This window comes from Rhipicephalus microplus, chromosome X, assembly GCF_043290135.1.
Source record: "Rhipicephalus microplus isolate Deutch F79 chromosome X, USDA_Rmic, whole genome shotgun sequence".
NCBI lineage: Eukaryota > Metazoa > Arthropoda > Arachnida > Ixodida > Ixodidae > Rhipicephalus > Rhipicephalus microplus.
The window spans coordinates 430441068-430462547 of record NC_134710.1 but is presented as its reverse complement, the minus strand read 5'-3'; the positions used below and the strand labels follow the sequence as shown (position 1 = coordinate 430462547).

General features: G+C 43.5%; 1 protein-coding gene across 1 annotated transcript in view; it reads right to left on the bottom strand.

Moving 5' to 3' along the window:
* The window catches only part of LOC119161832 (uncharacterized), a 92706-nt gene that overhangs the window by 17348 nt on the left and 53878 nt on the right, over nt 1–21480 (bottom strand). The gene's annotated exons all lie outside the window — the stretch shown is intronic.

The window sequence follows — 21480 nt, the reverse complement described above, 5'->3', positions numbered from 1 at the left end:
TGGAACAACCTCCTAACAAACCAAGTACGTGTGGGAATATTGTCTTAGAACAGAAGGCAGCAGAAAGGGGGGTGGTATTGGGGCATTCATTCATAAAAGTACAGACTGGCAAAGGGTCAAGCAGGAGTGAGAGGAACGTTTATGGCTAAAAGGGAAAGGGGCAGGGCAAATGACACTTCTTGGTTTCGTATACTTGTGGACAAGAGCAAAGGCCAGAGAGGAAAACCAGGCAATGGTAGAGTGTATATCAAATGACACTCAGGAGTTAGGAGGAGAGTGCGAGATAATTATACTAAAAGATATGAATGCGCACATAGAAGATAAATATGAGTATACCGACCTGACAGGCAAAATGATCATGGATATGTGTGAAAGGCTTGATTTGATCAACTGCAACAATACCGAGAAGTGTGAAGGGCAAATAACATGGGAGGTAGGAAGGCTGCAGTCGACGATAGAAAACGCACTGATGTCACATAGGATGTACGATAAGCTCAGGGGATTGCAATAATGAAGGTGGCACCAGAAGTCTGGGTAGTGATCACAAACGTATCAAGTTAAGTTATGGAAGAGAAGTGAAAGTGGAAAGGAGAGAAGATGAGCAACTACAGGAAAATTTTTATTAGGAAGGCAAATTGAAATAGCCACTAAACAAATTCAGAAAGTAATCACTGAGGATAATAAAACAGTGTGGACATACACGAATATAATTAGACTGTTTGAGCTAGAGCTTGCCAGGGCACGTGACAAGTCACCCCGAAAAAGAAGACACAAACCCAAAAGTTGGTGAGATGAGGAAGTTAAGAGAGCCATAGCAAAACGTCAGGAAGCCTCTAGGGAACACAGACATGCTAAGCAGCAGGGTGAACCGACGGATGATGTTGAAAGAAAATGGGAAATCTTTCTAAGCTGTAGAAGGGATGCATCCCTTCTGATCAATGAAAAAATTAGAAGAAAGGGAGCTCAGTGGCTGGCAGAAGTACATAAAAAGATAAAAAGGCAGCTGCAAAAGTTTTGAAGCATCTAAACCCCCTAAGAAATGAGACGAGCCTAGAGCAGAGGTTCATAACATAAGCTCAAGATGCTAGGCTAGAAGGGGATGAAGCTATTGAATATATAAGAACAAGGGTGACAGAAAAATTTAACAAAAAAGTGCTTTATGCACCTCAATAGACAATGATGAATCAAGTGGCGCATTGGCTCCTATTTCACAACGAGAGTGGGAAAGGGCTAAGAAGAGGATTCCTAGTAGTACATCAACGGGCCCAGATGGCATTCAAACTATGCTGATAAAGATATTAGGTCCGAAGTCTAAGCAGGCTTTGAGAGAGGCAGTGAGCCAAATAATATTCAAAAGGTGAAATCCCCGATGGATGGATACTTAGCAGGATGAGCATGATCTATAAAGGAAAGGGGGCAAAGCTGACATAAACAACTACCGTCCTATAACAGTGACATCAGTTGTCTACAGGCTGGCGATGCAGATTATAAAGGAAAGACTGCAGGCATGAATAGAGGATGAGGGGGTGCTGGTTGAACTGCGGAATGTGTTTCGGAAACACCGGAGGTTGGAAGATAATCTGTTCTCACTGACGCAGTGCATCGAAATAGCAGAAAAGGAACATAGACCCCTGTGGCTAGCATTTTTGGATATCAAGGGAGCGTACGATAGCGTGGTTCAAGAGGATTTGTGGGGAATACTGGACACACTAGGCGTGGCAGATGTAGCCATTAATCTTTTAAGGAATATCTATAAAAGTAACAAGGTAATTATAAAGAGGGAAAAACAGGTATACAAGCCTGCAGAGGTAAAACGGGGGCTTAGGCAGGGGTGTCCCCTGTCACCCTTATTATTCGTGATGTACCTACAAAGATTAGAGGCCAAATTATAGGGAAGTGGGCTGGGCTTCAACCTCTCGTAAAACAAGGAAAACTCATTGAACAGGCATTACCAGCATTGATGTACGCAGATGATATAGTGCTAATGGCCGACAACAAAGAATATTTGCAGAGATTGGTGGACATCTGCGGTAATGAGGGAGACAGGTTAGATTTCAGATTCAGTAAGGAAAAAATCAGCAGTCATGATTTTTAACAATAATGAATGTAGTGAGCTTAGAATACAGGAGGTCACGCTACAGATAACAGATAAATAAAATATCTGGGTGTATGGATAAGCAATGGGGCCGATTACCTAAGGGAACATGAAATATACGTGAAGACTAAAGGTAACAGGAATGCAGCGGTAATGAAAAACAGGGCACTGTGGAATTACAATAGGTATGATGTTGTGAGAGGAATATGGAAATGGGTCATGGTTCCTAAACTGACGTTCGGCAATGCGGTCTTGTGCATGAGATCAGAAGTTCAAGCAAGATTAGAAATTAAGCAACGTGGAATAGGTAGGCTTGCCTTAGTAGCTCATGGGAATACATCAAATCAGGGTGTACAAGGTGATATGGGATGGACATCATTTGAGGGCAGGGAAGCTAGCCGCAAAATAAAATTTGAGAAGTGATTGAGAGAAATGGGGGAGGAGAGTTGGGCTAGGAAGGTATTCAGCTACTTGTACATGAAGAATGTCGATACAAAATAGAGGAAGCGAATCAGAAAATTGACTGGTAAATACTTAGAAAACAGCAGGGTGCCAAACCAAAAAGAATCATCGGTTAAGAAGAAGGTAAAGGAAGCTGAGACCGATATGTGGAGAATCGGCATGATTAAGAAGTCCGCACTAGAGATATATCGAACTTTTAAGCAGGAAATTGCCAAGGAAAGGATCTATGATAATACTCGGGGTAGTTCTCTACTGTTTGAGGCCAGGATGGGAGTACTGCGAACCAAGACATATCGGGCCAAATACGAAGCGGTAGAGACAGTATGCAGTGCGTGTGGAGAGGAAGAAGAAACAGCCGAACACTTGATAATGTTCTGTAAAGGGCTTCACCCTATAGTTCAGGATGATGGCACAGAGTTTTTCAAAGCACTGGGGTTTAGGGACAGTGATGGCTAAATAGACCTTAAAGGGGTAGAATTAACTAGAAGGTTATCTGATTGGTGGCTAAAGTCAAGGCACGAGTGAAAATTAAACCCTTCACTGCAAAGTACGAATCCTCAACCTTACTATCTAAAGGAAAAAAATAAATATAGTTTTTGGTTCATTAGGTATTACGGCTTTGTGGCGCTAGCCACCGCCCGATCTAAAGGGCACAGCCATATCCATCCATCCATCCATCCATCCATCCATCCATCCATCCATCCATCCATCCATCCATCCATCCATCCATCCATCCATCCATCCATCCATCCATCCATTCATCCATCCATCCATCTATTCCGTCCGTCCGTCCGTCCGTCCGTCCGTCCATCCATCCATCCATCCATCCATCCATCCATCCATCCATCCATCCATCCATCCATCCATCCATCCAAAGTTCTTGATGGTTCTTTATCGATCACGTAGATATTGGACGATGATCGGCAGTGATAATGAGCTCAAACGCAGGCGGCATTTGAGGTTGAATGGAACACTTCGTTTATGAGAACGGAAAATAATCTATACAACTGAGCATAAGAGATACAACGATAAACACAAGAAAGACGTACAGTCTCACTCTTCTACCTATAAAAAAAGTTAGAGCCCAGACCGTTTGGAATTGTATTTGCCTCTAGCCTCACTGGTCTAGCAGCATCCTGATTGCAGCCCAGGCTAGATCTACGTGCATGGTACGGATCCTCACTGATCTATCAGCACCACTTATTTCAGCCCAGAAGGCCGAGACACAATTGTGAACATCAGTATCTACTGCCAAAAACAATGAAAATTCAACTTGGCCGCATTTTAGCCTGCCCTTCACCGTGGTAGCCAATTAGGGCCAAAATGTTCGTAGACCACAGCCCACCGAGCAGGGCCAAAGCGGAAAGCCAAACTATTAAGAAAAACAACGACTTTCCTCCTTCCTCATCCACCAGTGGTCGCAAACAGTGTCAGTAGCGGATGTCACACAAGCGCGATTTACTGCTGAAACATTCTGCTCTTCAACGACATCGTTAGCCAGGAAACTACAGGAGACAACGCGAAACGGGGTCATGCCTCTGCAGCGTGCACCGTCGCTGGCACATGCCCTTCAACAGCTCCACCTCTACTTCAGACTCACCCAGGGTGGTCTGTTTCTTGACCAGACGTGGCGTCTTCCCGGAGCTCGAAAACAAGACCCCCGCGGCCATGGCCCAGACCCCATGCCAGAGGAGGGGTGGCACGCGACTGCCTGCGTGGCGCCATCGCATGCAGCCATAACAACTGCCCGCGTTGCACACAAACGCAGTGGGAGGCGCACGACACTGGCCTCTGCCCCGAAATCCAACCCCTCTAGGCATTCATGGTAATAGGGGCTACAGCGCGAGCACGAATGTGCTAGAAGAAACAGACGAAAGTCGAGGCACGGAAGGCGGGGGTTGCAATAACTGATGGGCGAAAGGATTAGGAAAGAGAGAGAGAGAGATAGAAAAGGATAGAAAGTCTGCGAAACAGAGAAAGGAATGGAACGAAGAGAAAAGGATAGAAGGCGAGCGTACTCGTACAAAAAGAAAGAGAGAGGTAAACATCATTTTTTTTTCTTTCAGAACACTGTTCCGAGTGATGCCTGGTTTCACACTAAAGTGAATGAACTCCTTTTCTAAAATATTTTCGTGACTCTGACGTTAACATTTATTCTTTTTTCTACGTAGAAATTGTGCTTGATGATGAAAAAGGTTGTGATGTCCTGTCTCAGATGACGCTCATCCGCAGAGGATGATGAGTCAAGAACCGTTCGGCGGGATGTTTGAGGTAAACACACTCGAAACTAGACAAATCAGGTAATTTATATTAAATATAAAACGTGAAATTACTGAAAACGCCTAACGCGCAACCGGTCAAACTATCATCTGCACTTGCTGACGGACATAATGGCGGATCTTGAAGAAAGAATATGCAGACATGAAAATATTCTAACTCGGTTATTTTTTGATTTCAGTTATCTAATCGGACATATCAGAGCAAATATACTTGTGAACATATCTCTATGAAGTGCAGCCAAATGATAAAACTACTCCAACATTCATTGCTAATCGTAAGTTCTCAAGTGGAGCTACAAGTAAAAATATCGGTGACAAACAAAAAGGAATGCTCTGTTTTTTACGTGTTGTACCCTGTCCTGCATATTGCTACTCTCTCGTTATGCCCGAGTTGTTCGATATTTAGTTGCTTGTGCAGAAGATGTTTCCTATCACAACACTCGGGGATTACCACATGTCTAGAAACAATGAGCTCCATTTCTAGCATTTTGATTCGAATCGTCGCACCACACTAGATACCATCGATTATTGAAGTAACGCTAATTTGATACGTAGCATTGGTGATGATTTTATTCATATTCCACATTTATTTGTGGATTGAATTACCCTGATCTCAACGGGACAACAAAGAATAAGTGCACGCACGCGGTGCACAAGAACCGAACACGGCCTCTGCCAGTCAGTGGGAGCTGCCCGGCCCAGCTGGCTGCACTGCCAGGAATCTCACATGCCTTCACCGATGCCGTCTTCTGGGGGCCCCCTTCACTGCCAAATGGCAATGCTGAAGACGACAGCGGGCTGCTAGGTCGACGGCTGACTGTGGGACGGAACCCGGAGTGACGCAGCCATGCCGAAGAAGCAGGCGGAGGCCGACGAGTATCCTCCGAAGGCCGACCGGCAAGCGAAGTGACAGGCTGCTGCTGCGGACAATGGCGCCGGCCATTCCAACGAGGCCCCGGCTGTCAAGCGGCCACCTTGTTGAGCAAGAAAAGCTGTGGTTTTAGAGCCGCTAGCACCGAAGCCCGTTGCCACCACCACGGGGGCTCGGAAATCGCGGAAAAAAGCGGATGCAGCAAAACCCCCAGGCGAAAAGTCGTCGACGAGCAAAGCTGTCACGATCGGTGCCCCACAAGCGTGCCGCGAAAAGCGCCCGAGGAGCTTCCCTCCAAGCAGTGCCAGCGATGTGGCTAGTGATGCTCGGAAGCGTCGCCGTGTCAGCAAGAAGGTGAGCCGCAGTCGTTCACGGAACTCGTCCCACAGTCGCCGGGGCGGACGCGCGCATGAACACCATATACCCCTGCAAACTCGCCCGCGAGGTCCGAAGAAAGCCGCGAGAGAAAGAGGAGGCGCCGAGAGAGCCACCATCGCGCCAGGTCCAACTCTTCATCTTCGGCCACAACAAGCCTGAGTTCAAAGCGAGGCAGGAGGCGGCGCCGCGCCCAAAGCCACGCGTCCTAGCGCCGAGGAGGAATGCGTGTCAAGGCGAGGTAGGCTTCAAACAGCCTTTTATGGAACAAGTCATGGAAGCCATGCGAGGCAGGGCAAGGGCATGACGCGCCTGAACAGAAAATAGATGAAGCCATGTGGAGACGCGAAGCTCTGGTTACAACTGGACAATTGGTAGCGAAGCCAGGGGAAGAAAAAATTGTTTACCTTCTAACCTCGTCGAGGTAGTTTTTCGTGGCACCAGTTATATATTACAAATTAAAATTTGCTACGAACCCCTCATGCTGTCCATTTATTGCCCGAAGCATCTTGGAAAAAATGATACGAGAGCCTTGAAATCGCGAAACTGGACGCTTCCGAAGAATAATTTGGTTACTTGCAGGTTGTTTTTAGGTCTTAGCTATGTGATGAGGGTTGGTTTTTAGCTTTTTTTTGGTAATTGCTAAGGTACCTTGTTTCTACGATGATTCTTGACGCAGGCAGGTTTGAGATGAATCACGCCTAGTCACATGTCACTGATGTCCAATTTCAGAGAGATAAACTCGCGCCGAAAAGAAGCATTCGCACCAGGCTCTCACGTATTCACGGGCACGTCGTCACCGGCGTAAGCCTTCCATCACTTCGGGGTCTTCTCGCAGACACCATTCGCTTTGTCCTTTTCTAGCGTTGAAGTAACTGCTGCCTTATTCCTTTTTAGTCAACCAGTGGTGAGTATAGAGGAATTTAAGCAGTTTGTGTGATGCATAGTCGATGGGCCGTACAGAATAAGCCGCACGAGTTACGGCTGCCTTGAATACCTTCGGTGTTGAATCTTGAAGGACGCTTGACCTGCATCTTGCAGAGTGAAACGCGGCAGCGTAATCGGGCTCCGTGAGTACCGCCTTTTCAGTCACAAGCTATTAACCCCGAGTAAGAACACTGGCGTCGGTGCGGTCGCGGCGATGTGACGTCACGGCAAGGACTCGCCTCCTCCGCCGGCGCTTGTCACCTTTTTCTGCGGCCGCCGTGCACACGCTTTTTAGCGATACGTTGGCGATTACTCCTGAATTTCGTGACGCAAATTTCTCAAGTTGCAAGGTGCAAGGTTTCACAACTGATGAAAAATTTTAAAGCTCTAGGAAGTTTCCATAATGTAGCTTAGCATAGGGAGACTCCCGTCCGAACAGAAGATTTATCGTGAACATGGTGATGCAGGAGAAGACGTTCGTTATTTTTATCGCGTACAAAACGGAATGCTTGCTAAGAAAGCATGTTAAGTGGCACTAAAGTGATTACAACTAGGCATAGACTCCGGGATAAGAACAAATCTGTGCCAAAGTAGCATAAATAAAATCAGGACATTTTCAATTCACCAAATACATTGCGCTTTCCCGTGCAAGTTACGCCTGCATGTGGGAATACCCTAATTGATTTGAGAGAACTGCGCTTTCTATAGCAGGAGACATTACATAAATATGACTGTCATAAGCATTCACGCAACATATTCTTCCAACAAAATAATAGTGCCGCGCACACAACGATTTCGGAAATAATGAGATATTTCCGTTTATTGGGATCATATGTACAGGTTCCTACTCAGCAGTCACCAGGGATTATGTAGTCGTATACCCTGATTTGCGTGAAATGATGGAGTGTTCTACAGCCGTGGCACAAACGCTAATGGGAGCTTCGCGTGGGGGCACGGCTGACAGCGACGATTTTGACAAAGACGTCTGAAAGTCGAAATGAACTCTTTCTATGGCACTCTCACTGACGTGGCCCAAGCGATGGCGTAACCAGGGGATGGCTTACAGGGCCTGCCCCTCCGAATGCGATTCCCTATACAGAAAGAAAAATGGCCATTTCAAGAATATGCCCCCCACCCCCCGACTACGTGAAAACATTTCAGCCTATAGGTTTCTGGGCCCATGTGCTAAGTAACCTTCACCCCGATGAGGCCATGACCTCATGTCCACCAACAGGTAAGCAACTGCAGGGACATTTAACATATGAGGTGCCCATCTAAACTGATAGTTAGGAGCACGACCGCACTTTTGCTGCAATTCCGCACGAAGACAGAATCTGATGGCAATAGGAATTTCCGCACCTAACCACAACTGCACTTAAACTCAATATTCTCGGTCAATTAAAGCTTCAAAATGATTGCGAGAAAAACATGAAACTAAGAAACCTATTCAGCGACCAAGTACACGAGAAAACCACACAACAACGGCGGTGGTGTTTTCTAGGACGAACGCATTCCAGTATATGTTGCAATACTTGATACTGCACGCGAGCACAGGGCTTGACACACCTGTGAAAGTGCTTTTCGTAGATACGTGGATTGCTCAGATACAAACTATTTTAGGGCAGGAGAAGCCCTGATATCTCCGAAAGGAATCACCCATGCATATCTCATCCTAATATCCTAAAATAGGTAAACACGGTGTCTTGATTCCTTCTCAAAATCATAAGATTATGTTGTATTCAAACAGAAGCGTGTTATTGGTTTTCACACCCGTCGAAATGTGACTGTTGTGGCCACGAATTGAATCCGTCATTGGGGTTGGCAGCACGACACAGACCTTTTCACTCCTTTCACATTGCTATACGACTCAGCACGTGATTTGCAGAAGCAAAGGTAAACTTTTTATTGCTATACCCGAAACATCACCAGTTCTGTTTTCTTTATTCATCTGCAGCATGAGACAAGCAACAAGCGAACGCAAACATTGGAACAGCGCACGAAACGAGCGCTTTATTATAAAGGCGTGGCGCGGCTGGCATCGAAGAGTCCGTCATTCGCCAGCCGGCGCCACTCCAACTTTTCGGGGCTAATAGCATCGCTTCTTGGCGGAAACCTCAAGTGTGCCGCAAGGAAACGAAAGTGAGCGCGTGCAAAGTGGCAGTTTTAAACTGTCCTTCAATGCCTACTGCAAGTACCGCTTACCTACTACGACCTCTCGAGAAATGATCAAGTACCCATAAGGCAACACGCGAACCTGCGCACTTTGTTGAAGCTATTTGTGATGATGACGACATTTCAGAGATTAGTAATCGCAGTCTCTTTAACCAACCGACTTGATGCGCTATTCATATGTGACACCTGGTGCAATCTATGACCATCTCCCATCATGCTGAAAACGAAAAAGAATCAAAAGGCGTTGTATTTCGAAAAAAAAAAAAGAAACAGTGTTGCCAAGAGAGCCCTTCGAATTTTCGGCAGCCAAAGTTGTGCAAAATATCTAACATACCATTCTGGTTTGAGCAATCATTACGACAAAGTTTTTACCCTAATCTCGAGGCGCTATACTCTAGCATGACTTGGGTAGTTTACTCATTTTTGCTTCAACTTTTTTTATGTTTCGCCTTGGCGAAACTTGCAATATATTGCATGTTGAGTATTTCTTATAAGAAAGCATAACTTTTTTCGCAAGTAATATATTGGTATTTTCTTTATTATAGGGTCCTATTTTAAATGGTTACAATACTTAAGGAATGAATGAAGCTTGAAAATTGCCAGCATACTGTAAAAAATTGGGGTAAACTATCATATTGTCTCATATTGCGGCTTAATTTCCACAAAGTACCATTCGAAACAAAAAAAGTGACAGCATATATAGGGGTGAATGATTATGAGTGCCGCGAAGCGTCCGTTTGTCTGTCCGTCCAGCCGGGCGCCCGCTCCTATCACACTAGAGCACGCATCTGTCGGAAGGACGCACCTTTCGCCCAACTCAACATCATTCACTCCGTAGATATGCCGTGAATTTCTTCGTGTAACAGCGCCATCTATCATCTTTAATCGTCAATTATAAGAAAACCACAAGCGTCATCTAGCGTTAATATTTCCAAGGACATACACGCACCGCGCCATGTAGTGAGCAATTCATAAGCTAGAGGTGGCTACATACATACTACCTACAAACGGAGGGGGGAACGACACACTGCTTAAGGTGTGTCGCCCATAAAATATGACGTATATGTTTTTGCATAGTATGTTGAGTTATTAAGGCATGCAGAGAGTTTCAAAACCGTATTTTTGTTTTTCCTTTAAAGGATAAAAAAAAAATCCATCTGAACAGCCACAAGGCAGTAGGAAGCTTGCCTTTGCCTCGCCTTCACTGCATAGCCCGTCAGGGCGAAGCTTCAGCGGGGGCTTTTCGACAGCGAATAACGCATTTCACACATTGCAACAGGATATAAAGGTGGGCTGGCTGGTTGTTCATATCCGTGCAGCAAACTGGAAGCACGGAAACACAACAGACAGACAGCCACACAGCTCGAGAAGATATGAAATGGCAATATTACGCAATATTTTAATTTTAAACGACAAGTATTATGCTGTTGAGCATGCATTCTAGACTGCAGTATAAACCTGATAGGAATGCGTTCGAAGTATTTAGGTACGTTTTACCTTGTTGAAATGGCAAAAAGTGTTAAATGCCAGAATAAAATGCTACTGCATGCGCTGTCTTCGTTTTCTTCATAACTGTTTTTCTCTTCTTGATCTTCTTCGCTTCCTGAACACGAGCGTCATTTCCATAACTGATGGAGGCCAGATAACGAGTACACACAGAGAGATACAAAGATTGCGAAACAGGGGAAGAAAGGGAAGAAGGAGAGAAATGGATAGAAGGCGAGAGGACGCGTTTCAGAAAGGCAAATATATTTGCCCGGCCTCACCCCGAGGTGGGAGAGCTCACTTTTTTAAGATAGCATTGCGACTGTCATGTTAATATAGTTTTTTACAACTCTTAAGTGCATGATGATGTTCATGTGGATGATGTCCATACCTGCTGGTGCTCAACCAGAAAGGTGGGTCGATAGCCGGGTGGTAGGATGCTTGAGGCAAATGCGTATGAAGCTATAAAGCATTGCAAACGGAGGCTACAATTAAAGTATCGAACAAATGCAAATGGTTTAGGCGCAAGTGGTCAGGCTATCATCTGGGCTTTCTAACGGACATAATCGCGGATTTAGAAGAAGAAATATGCGGAGATAAGAATAGACTAACAAGGTTATCTATTTGTTTCACTTGTCTAATGACACACAGGAGACCAGACATTGCTCTGACAGTAACCCGGAGAGTGTCACCAAATGATAAAATTATTCCAACATTTAGTGCTTTTGGTTAAATTCAATTATCGTCGACAGAATGAAAAGAAATATTCGATCGTTCCATGTGAGGAGCACCGTCCTGTACGTTTCAAATTTCTGGTTATGTCCGATTTATTCGACATTCACTTGCTTGCGCATAAAATGTTTACATTCTTGTTCTTGTTCTTGTTCACCTATTGACCGTGGCGCATACCCACTATGAGGGATTGGCCAAGAATCGAGTAGTTCTAAATATTATTGTTCAGATTTAGAATAATGGAGATATAATAGAGTGATGGTGCTTGATCTAATGAATACAACTATATAAATAAAGAAACAGATTCATTTTTAGAATAGAGCAATAATCTGATTTTTATACGTATATAAATTTGTAGACACGTTAGGATAATAAAACAGATTAATTAGTCAACCTATTAGTTTCATCAATATAGTCCTCGACAGCCCCGCATACTGTCGAATTAGAGAACCCAGAAATGGAAGCTTCGAAAGACAAAATGACAGGCACAGATTAGTCAATACCAATATCACGTAACGGTATTTCTAAAAGGGTTTTTCGTAATATATTAAACCGCCTGCAGGTCAAAAAGACAGAACGCGCATAGTGGCGAAGGTGCCTGATCAGACCTGTGTTTATAGAAATTTAGATTTGGTACGCGGCAACGCAACCTTGTGATAGCTACTTCTTGTTTACGACTGTGGCAAAATTCTTTTCGCCAGGGATATAATAAATGACGATATTCTATAGAGTTTGTAGTGCTGTACCTCTAAAGACTTCCATACGAGTACGTTTGCGGAATCGAGCAGCAGTCACAAAGGCGGATGATGGACAATGTTGTTCGAGGTATGGCGCATCCAGGACGGGACAGAGAAGAAGACAAAACACATACACGGCGCTAACTTTCAACAATGTGGTGTTATGCCTGCGAATCCACATCGAACGTCCATGCCTCTAAAAAAGGCCATCTGCCTTTTTGCCTTTGCCTTTGAGAGTCTAACATTCCGAAAAAAATTTTCGCCCTATGGCATAATTTAGTTGATACAAGGTTCATTAAACCACCTTCACGTGATGGGCGATCTAATCGAAAAGAACGAAAACCTGCAAGATGGAAATTTTTATCTTGTTTAAGCCAAGTTTCTTGGAGAATTATATTGACGCAAGGTAGACTGACGCAAGATTAAAATATTGCAAAAGTAATGTAAGTCGGTTGAGGCTGAGAATATAGAACGGCAGTTCCACTGTAGTACCCTCAACTGACCTAAAGTGTTAGGCGCATCACAGAGGCGCATGCCACTCCCTTGTTAGCATCTTCACTTGGAATAGCTGATTCATTCCGTTTAGATTTGGACTTGAGATCGGTGAAGATAGAGGATCGATGTGCAAACACTATTCTTGTAGATTTGTATTGTTTACATAGGTCACTCTGTATTGCTTTGCATCATTTATTGTGTACCTTTATATATTTTTTCCTTATTATTTCTTTTGTGTAACCTCATTGTGTACCTTTATTATGTACGAAAGCGATGATACATACTCTGCGGATTACTGTGCTCATGTGTTTATGAAATATTCTTTTTTGTTTGTATACCTTGGCCTGTCATTTACTTTGTCTTCTGCTTGTATTGTTTCCTGCTTTATAATATTTTTTTTCCATTTTATTGTATTTCATTTTCACCCTGTCATTGCTGACGTAGGGTGGACGGTGCTTAGTCAAGCTGCAATAACTGCAGCTTTTTTGCCGTCTCCCCATTTTTCGCCATTATATCTCTTTTGGTGAATAAATAAATAAATAAATAAATAAATAAATAAATAAATAAATAAATAAAATAAAATATTAGTTCGTATATCAAGTTTCATATCTGTAGCAGCACTTGTGCTCGGCTGAGGCGTATGTCGGTCTAAGTGCACCTGTGTTCTTGACTGCTTAGCCTTGCCTGCAGATACAGAAAGTTTGTCCAACACTACATTGCGTAGCTGAGTGGCATCGCTGGTAATGTCCGATACTGCAAGTTATCTACCAGCCTGTACTGTTTGTTCAATCTGACTTGAAAGAATTTGCATCAAACAGTCGGAAAGGTTAGATATGAGTTTATCCATTGCCTTACTTACTGCCTTTTCCACAGCAGCTTTAATAGCCTGCGATAGGTTTGAGTCCATACTGGAAGTGTAGCACGCTGTAATGCCAGAGTATCCAAAAGCCCTGTCTCTAATTATGTCAATGGCTTCCCTTCGAGAACAGCGGCGGCGGTCAGTAACTTCTAGGATTTGAACCTCCTGGGAACGAGCGGAACAGTCAATGTTGTCGGCGCAGTGACTCCCCCCACAGAGACAACACTTTTCCGCTGTTTCAGTGCACATCCTGTACTCTGCCTATTGGGCAGAGTACAAGAATACATAAAAATACATAAAAAATAGTCCCTTTTCTTCATTTTGACTAATTTGGTTTAAATGTTCAGGTTTATGGCATTCTTCTGCACTTGAAGGATGGCTCTCTCCGCAGACGCACAACGAACGTCAGATTTACATCCTCCTGCACTGTGGCCGACTCTCCAGCAGTTTTTGCACTGAATCGGACGGGAAGCGAGGGGCTCTACTCGAAAAAATCAATGGCCATAATTTCATTTCTGACGGGCATTTTGTGCCCACAAATGTCGCGATGACAGATTCGGTGTGTGCCCTCTCATTGTCGACTAAGCGATTACATCGGTAAATCAAAATCCCGCCTGCTCCAGAGAGCCTGTCTAGGGTCTCAGCTGGACTCAGCTTGGAGTCGACTCCCCGTACAAGGCCTTTCGAACATGTAAGGTGAGGCGGAATGAAAGCACTTACCGGTGTAGCGGCAAACGAGGTGCATTTGAGAAGATCCTGCACGCAGGTCTGATCCGGGGACCTACACACGATACCTCCTCGCCCAAATGGGCGCCCATCGGTGATGGTCTGGAAATGGTCTGAAGTGGCTTTAGGTTCCTTTTGGACCGTCTGAGGGTTGGTAAGTCTGATGAAGCCTGCATTTGTAGGTACCAGTGCACTGGTGGCACTGCAGTGCCACGGGAATCCTGTCGATGCCTCTGCGGAAAAGGCAGTCTAGCGGCATTTTATTAGACGACAGTGACGCTGACCAGTCGAATCACGCCTGGACAGGCGAAGTAGTCGACAAGAGGACTATAAATATGGTTAGACTCAGAAACAGATAAACTAGAGAATCGAACACTAAGACAGCAAAGTTAAAACCACACACCCCAGCAGGTCTCGCACGAGAAAGCTTGAAGGCGTCAAGCAATGGTCAAGCGCACTTCGCGAGCGGCTCGCTCCACGAATGTCTTCTACCTGAAAGTTTGCGGTGTTTACTTGCTGGATAACAAAACGAAACCTTGTGTTCTTTATGTTTAACGTCTCGGTGGAATATAGGCTTCGCGGGCTCACGAGCTGTGAGAACACGTGATCTTCTTTCTTTTCTTTATCCACCTTTCTCCTCATTGTGCACCTTTCGCTGCACACTCAGTGATTAACAATACCCAGAAAGAATTAGCTCCGTTTTAGGCATTATCACTTCAAATCTTCGCATCGATCTAAATACCGTCAATGATTGAAATAATACACTTTTATAGTAATTATAAGTAAACTTAGCCAGGCTCTCATTCATATTGCAAATTTCTCCGCTGATTACAATCTTCTAAAGATCTCTACTAGACAATGAAGAAGTGGGCGCACGTAGTGCACAAAAGCTGCGCTCGAAGCGAGGCAGGAGGCGCCACGGAGCCCACAGTCGCGCTTGCTCGGGCCGCAGATGAAGAAGTGTCAAGGCGAAAAAGGCCTCCAGCAGCGCTTCTTCACCAACACATGAGAGGCGTCCGAGGGGCGGCAAGGGCACGAAACGCCTGAAGAGAATGTAGAAGATGGCGGCACGACGACCAATGGAGACGAAAACATTTTTTTCCCGCTAACTTCGTTTTGTTGGAAAAAAGTTCTATTGGGCAGAGTACAAGAATACATAAAGCATTATCTTCAAAAGCCACATGTTGTTCAGTCACTGCCTGAAGTGTCTTCGGGAAAATTTATTCGATAATATTGGAGGGATGAGACCTGGATATTTTGTTCTGAAGCAAAGCTACCTTTGTCCATTTTTATAAGCAAAAACTCACTGACAATTACGGCGCCTCCTAATGGGATTTCGGAGCGCCGCTGTTTAGGTCTAATAATTTTCCTGTAAGTTGCGCAAGTGCTCACGCGCCAAGGTGGACACGGCGCGCTTTGGTTTTTGCGTCAGTGTAACGCGGTGAACCCGGCGTCGAAACTTGCGCAGCCGCCGCTGGCTGACGCGAACGCTATGCCGAACTATGAAAGGGTTCCTAACAGTGAACCAGAGCATTCCATACACGAAATGTCCCTTCTACCAAGGCACGTGTTCAATTTGCGAAAAAAATTGAGCTTCTGTTTGTTTCTTTCTTTCAGCCTTACAGAATTTCGCACATAGCCACTCTGGGGGATTAGCCAAGAATAGCACACATTTTAAATATTGTTCATTGATAAATAAATAAACAAATAAAAACAGAATACTGGGTAATATATTGAAAATATAAATAAATTCTTTTTTCACTGTCACACAACCCCTCGGGGCTATTTGTTCGATTGAAACTATATATATATATATATATATATATATATATATATATATATATATATATATATATATATATATATATATATATATATATATATATATATATATATATATATATATATATATATATATATATATATATATATATATAATGAGATCTAGCAGACAATATTGCATTATTGCAATGAGAGCATCGAACGCGTTATCCGAAGGTCGTAGGTTCGATTCCTGCTCACGGCAAGTTGTTTTTTCACCCATTTTCCTTTCCTCTTATTTACATTATATTGGTTTTATTAACTTCCCCTATACATTCCGTGGCATCATTGTCTGTTATATCTCATTAATATTGTGTCATAACACGGCAAACGAGCCCTAAAGTATACACTTCTTTCCCTAATATATATACATATATATATGTATATATATATATATATATATATATATATATATATATATATATATATATATATATATATATATATATATATATATCGTTTCTCCTAAACTGGGGGATCATTACGCTTCACCTTTAAAAGTTGAACGCGAAAGTTATTTCCTGTCGTTTAGTGCGTACTTGAACCACTTAGTGCAAACTTTTCATTGTATCATGTTACTGGAAAATTTTTTGGTGTGGACTACTTCATTGTAATCAATGAACTTGAAAGTGGGTTACGTGAGTGAAATCGTCGCATACGACTGCATCCTTTGTAATGAGTAGCGTACTTTAAACAACGAGCAATTATGCGCGTGGCGTGTTTTTGAACTTGCCTTGCACCCACTAAGTGGTCTCAAGGGTAAAACCGAAGTAACGTTTGCGTGTTTTGCAATGGGTGGCCGGCTTGAAACCACCGACGATAATCACAAGTTATGACACTCAATGACATTGTATGCTTGTGCCATGCAATATAACTGCGATATTATGTACTGTATTGTGAATCCTGTATAGAAGACCCATTCGTTTGTAAAGCATGAAGGTTATATTCGCCGCATTTCGAAGCACATGCGTGGCTATGAGGTAGAACACCCACTTTGCCGCACCTGGGTTCGATCCTCACACGGAGCTGGCACGACGTCGACGCCGCAGCTCGTGCGGAATAAGCTCTTCGTTAAAATGGTATCGCGTAGTTGGTGCTTAAACGCCCAGATAATATTGTTACTAAGATTCTCGTGATGCCGCATCGCGTGACATGAAAAATAAAAAAAATCATCGATGGGCAAGCACTCGCTTGGTTTTCTTCAATATTGTCTTCTTGTTCTTGGTCTTCTGCTTCGCTTTCTGAACATGCGCGCCTATTTGTCCGGCAGGGGTTGCAATAACTGATGAGCTATAGAGAACGAGTACTTAGACATATGATACAAAAAAAAAAAACAGATAGACTACGAAACCGAGAAAGGAAAGGAAAGAAAGAGAGAAAATTATAGAAGCTTGATGAAAAAACATGTACAGAGAGAAGTAAGCATTGATTTTTTTTCTTTCGAAACATTGTTCTTTGTGACGCCTGCTATAATGGTATAAAGTGAAAAAAACTTTTTTTCTAAAATGGTGGCGTGACTCTGATGTTAATTTTTGTTTTTCCACATCAAACTCTTGCATGTGCATGATGATTATAAAGAGGATGGTCTCCTTTCTCTCTCATGGCACTCAACCACAAAGGAGATGGACCAAGATTCGGGTGGCAGGATGTTTGAGGTTACGCCTTTGAAGCTGAACAAAGCTGCCAAATTAAGTGAAAGCTAGAACATCGCATCATTGAAAACGCTTACCGCGCGAAAGGTTGGACTATATCGAAATTAATGGCGGATTTTGAAGGAAGAATATATGCAGACATAAAAATGAACTAAGTGAGCATGGATCTTTTTGGTTCGCTTATCTAATCAGACATAGCAGAGCGGAAATCCCTGCGACTAAAACTCTCTGAAGGTGGAGCTAAATAACAATATTATTGCAACGTTCATTGATAATCTTAAAAAAAAAAGAAGGAAGGAAAGAAGGAAGGAATGGAGGAAAGGAAGAGGAAAGCAAGGAGGGAAGGAAAGAAGGAAGGAAGGAAGGAAGGAAGGAAGGAAGGAAGGAAGGAAGGAAGGAAGGAAGGAAGGAAGGAAGGAAGGAAGGAGGCTTCCCGGCGTTTACACAGCGGCTCGCTTACTATCATAATGTAAATCTTCACGGGGCTGTCTCTCTCGCTTTAAAACTCGTTCGCTCGGTCGGTCTCGCCGATAGCGGTCACACCACTCGATGCACGAACGGGCGTCTTAGAGTTGCGCTTTGAAACATTGCAGAACGCTTGAGCTTCGCCTTGAAGACTCATTTGAGTTAACAACACCCGTTGTCGTCTTCTCAATCCCTTGCCTAGCTTCGCTTCTCGTTAGACAGTTCAGCCGTGTCACAAGGAATCGAACGTCTTATCCTAAGCGGCTGTCTCACGCTCTCGTACAATGCTATACTAATTTATTGATACGTGGGGTTACGTCCCAAGTATACATTATGATTATGACAGACGCCGTAGAGAAGGGCTCCGGAAATTTCGACCACCTGAGACTCTTTAATGAGCACCCAAACCCTAGCACATGGGCCTACAGCATTTTCGTCTCCACCGAAAATGCAGCCGCCGCAGCCGGGATACAATGCAGTGACCTGCGGGTCAGCAGACGAGTACCTTAGCCACTAGACCATCGTGGCGGGGCAAGAGAATGCTATATCGTAAGTACAGTTCAAAAGTGCCCACTACGACTTTATTCTTCCATTTACGAATTGATGACGATGCACGTCCGTTACGAAACACGCGCACCCCGTTCCCTTAGTGAACGGTAGCAAACTCGATACTACAAATCTGATAGAACTCTCTGCATTTCTCCCTTTCCTTTCTCTCTCTCTCTCTCTCTCTCTCTTTGCGTACTTCGTTGATGCCTTTTGTGAGCATTTCTAATACTTCTTTTTGAAAGATTGGTAGTGAATGTCTCTTTACTGCAGCCACCCACACGATGCGCAATTCAGGTGGTGTGACACTTGACGGATTTCTACACTTCTCTTACGAAACATTACAACAGTACTACTGGTAATGGCTTGACGTTTTGGTAATTAACTTAAGTACTGGTTACTGTTTCGGATCTCTAACGGTTAGCGTGCTTTCGTTGTAGTTTTCAGTAACCTGAGTTGTCACGTTACTCGTTATTTCTCATTCGACCTCCATTGAAATCTTACATGAAGTTGAATCGTCTTGTGGGAGCGCCTTTGTGAGAGCTGGCCCCGATATTATCCTGTCGCTGCAGCGGACTGCTCTTGGCCCGTGAAGCGTTGACAAAGCAACAGCGTATAGGATCCTTTTTTTTCGCGGTAGAAACTACCATGAGAAGCAAATAGCCAAAGGTTTTTAAAGTGCATTTGCTCGAGTCATGGCTACGTTGAAATCGAGAATCAAGTTGTTGATTGCCGATGAAGCGAAGTGTAATGCGGTTCTCGTGGCCGTCGAAAAGGAGCTGTGCAGTTCTGTGCCGCTTGCGGCCGCCAAGGCTCATTGTGAGCCCCAGCATAACAGAGAATGACTTCTTCGCAAACACGTATACAGAGAATAATCGCAAAAGAGACGCGTGGCTGTTCTGGTTCCCGTTTGTACAGCATGGAATCACCAAGAGTGGAGTTGGCTGAAGTAAACCTCTCCGCGCTTTCACCCGCTTTAGCCCGAAGTTAATACAGTAGCACCGTATAGTGCACTCGTCGTACTCATATTAAGCCTACGTGTGGGCGTATTCCCTAATAGGCGAGTCAAGCTGCCCGATTAAAGCTAAAGAAGATGTCTCATATATCGATCGCATTGTAGTTATATTAGGAAAATATTCCTGTTTTACTCTAGCGCATGTTTATTAACTTCGTATTCGAAATTAGTTTTACTTCTTATATTTAGAACTGCGTCAGCGTTTACGGTTATTGAACTGAGCAAACGAGGCTGACGAATCCTTTCAGGTACGCAGTCACCATATTTAGGATGATTATACAGGTCAATGTAAAAAAAATAGTGAGTGGTAATACTTTCCCCCAGATTTATGCCATTTAAAGGCATCTCTATTGCTGCACATTTTGCGTAGTGATTTGTATCAGTATAAACAAGCTGTCATAAATACTGCATGTTTGTTTTGTGGTGTTTGTTTCGATTTCAAGAAGCGTAAATGCTGAAATGGATTACTTGATGCCTAATGAGACCTCTAAAAATGTTCAAGAGAGTTAGAAGTCATGACATGCAAAGATACAGAATACTGTGACTAGAGTACAAAAAAAAAACATTCGCCAGATTTGTCCAATTATAATTGTTTAATTGGTGTTCGGGGTTGAATCTTGATTAAGATGACAACTTTGATGTGAAATATAAATATATGTTTTATAAAGTAGCCATGTAGGTTCTCGAGGCGAAGACGAAAGAATTTTTGACGATGGAGCAACAGCGCGAGTAACGTCAATTACTTTTTTTTTTAGGCCACGGTGACGGTAACGCGTTAACTTCTGGGTAACGCACTGCGGTAGCACTTTCCTTTTTCGTTAGCGTATAACCGGTAGCGTATTTAGTAAAGTTTTTTTCTGTAACACATACAAAACTGCCTTACCTGCGTTAACGACATTGCTCACACTATACAAGATATTCATATACAGTTAAAAAACGATCTAGCAATACCTGATCTTGCAAAGTTTTTAATGTAAAGAACAAATTCACAAGGGTTGCGTGCTGCAGCCGACGATTTGACAAGCGGACCTGTCTTCTTCAAGGCTACAACCTATTTCTTTAGCGCCAGCGTGTGCATGGTTCTTACTTTCTCTCTATCCTAACAAGGCACGGGGAGAGGGCAACTCGCCCTCTCCCCGTTCTCCTTTAGGATGGAGACGACTCTAAAAATATACGGCGTTTTTCAAAATCATACCGGGTTTTTTAAACGTAACACCCCAGGTAATATTACATTATTATCATCATTATTATTGCTATTATTATTATTATGAATTTTGTTGTGCCGCGTATCCTGACCTTATCATGAACATGCGCTGGCGAGCCTTCTCGTCGTCCTCTTTATTGTCTTCCATTTCTCGAACTCCTGCTTCGGTCCCAGAACATGTGCACCTATTTTTACGGCGGTCGTTGTAACAACTCTGATGCACGAGAAGACGAGTATCCGGAAAGAGCTAGAAAGACAGCGAAAGAGAGAAATACAAAAAAGGGAAAGAAATTGAAAGGATAGAAGGCGAGAGCACGTTTAGAGAAACAGACTCAAGCAACTGTCGATTTACTTTCTTTTTTTCTCAAAACATTGTTCAGAGCGATGCTTGGTCTTATACTAAGTTGGTAGGGCTCGTTTTTGAATATAGTATTGTGACTATTATGTTAACATTATTGTTTTCAAGATCGACCAAAGGCCCGGATAAAATTCACTCCGTTTCTGGCATTTCAATTCGAAGTTTTGCACCATGTATACTAAATGCCTTCCGTTATTGAAATAA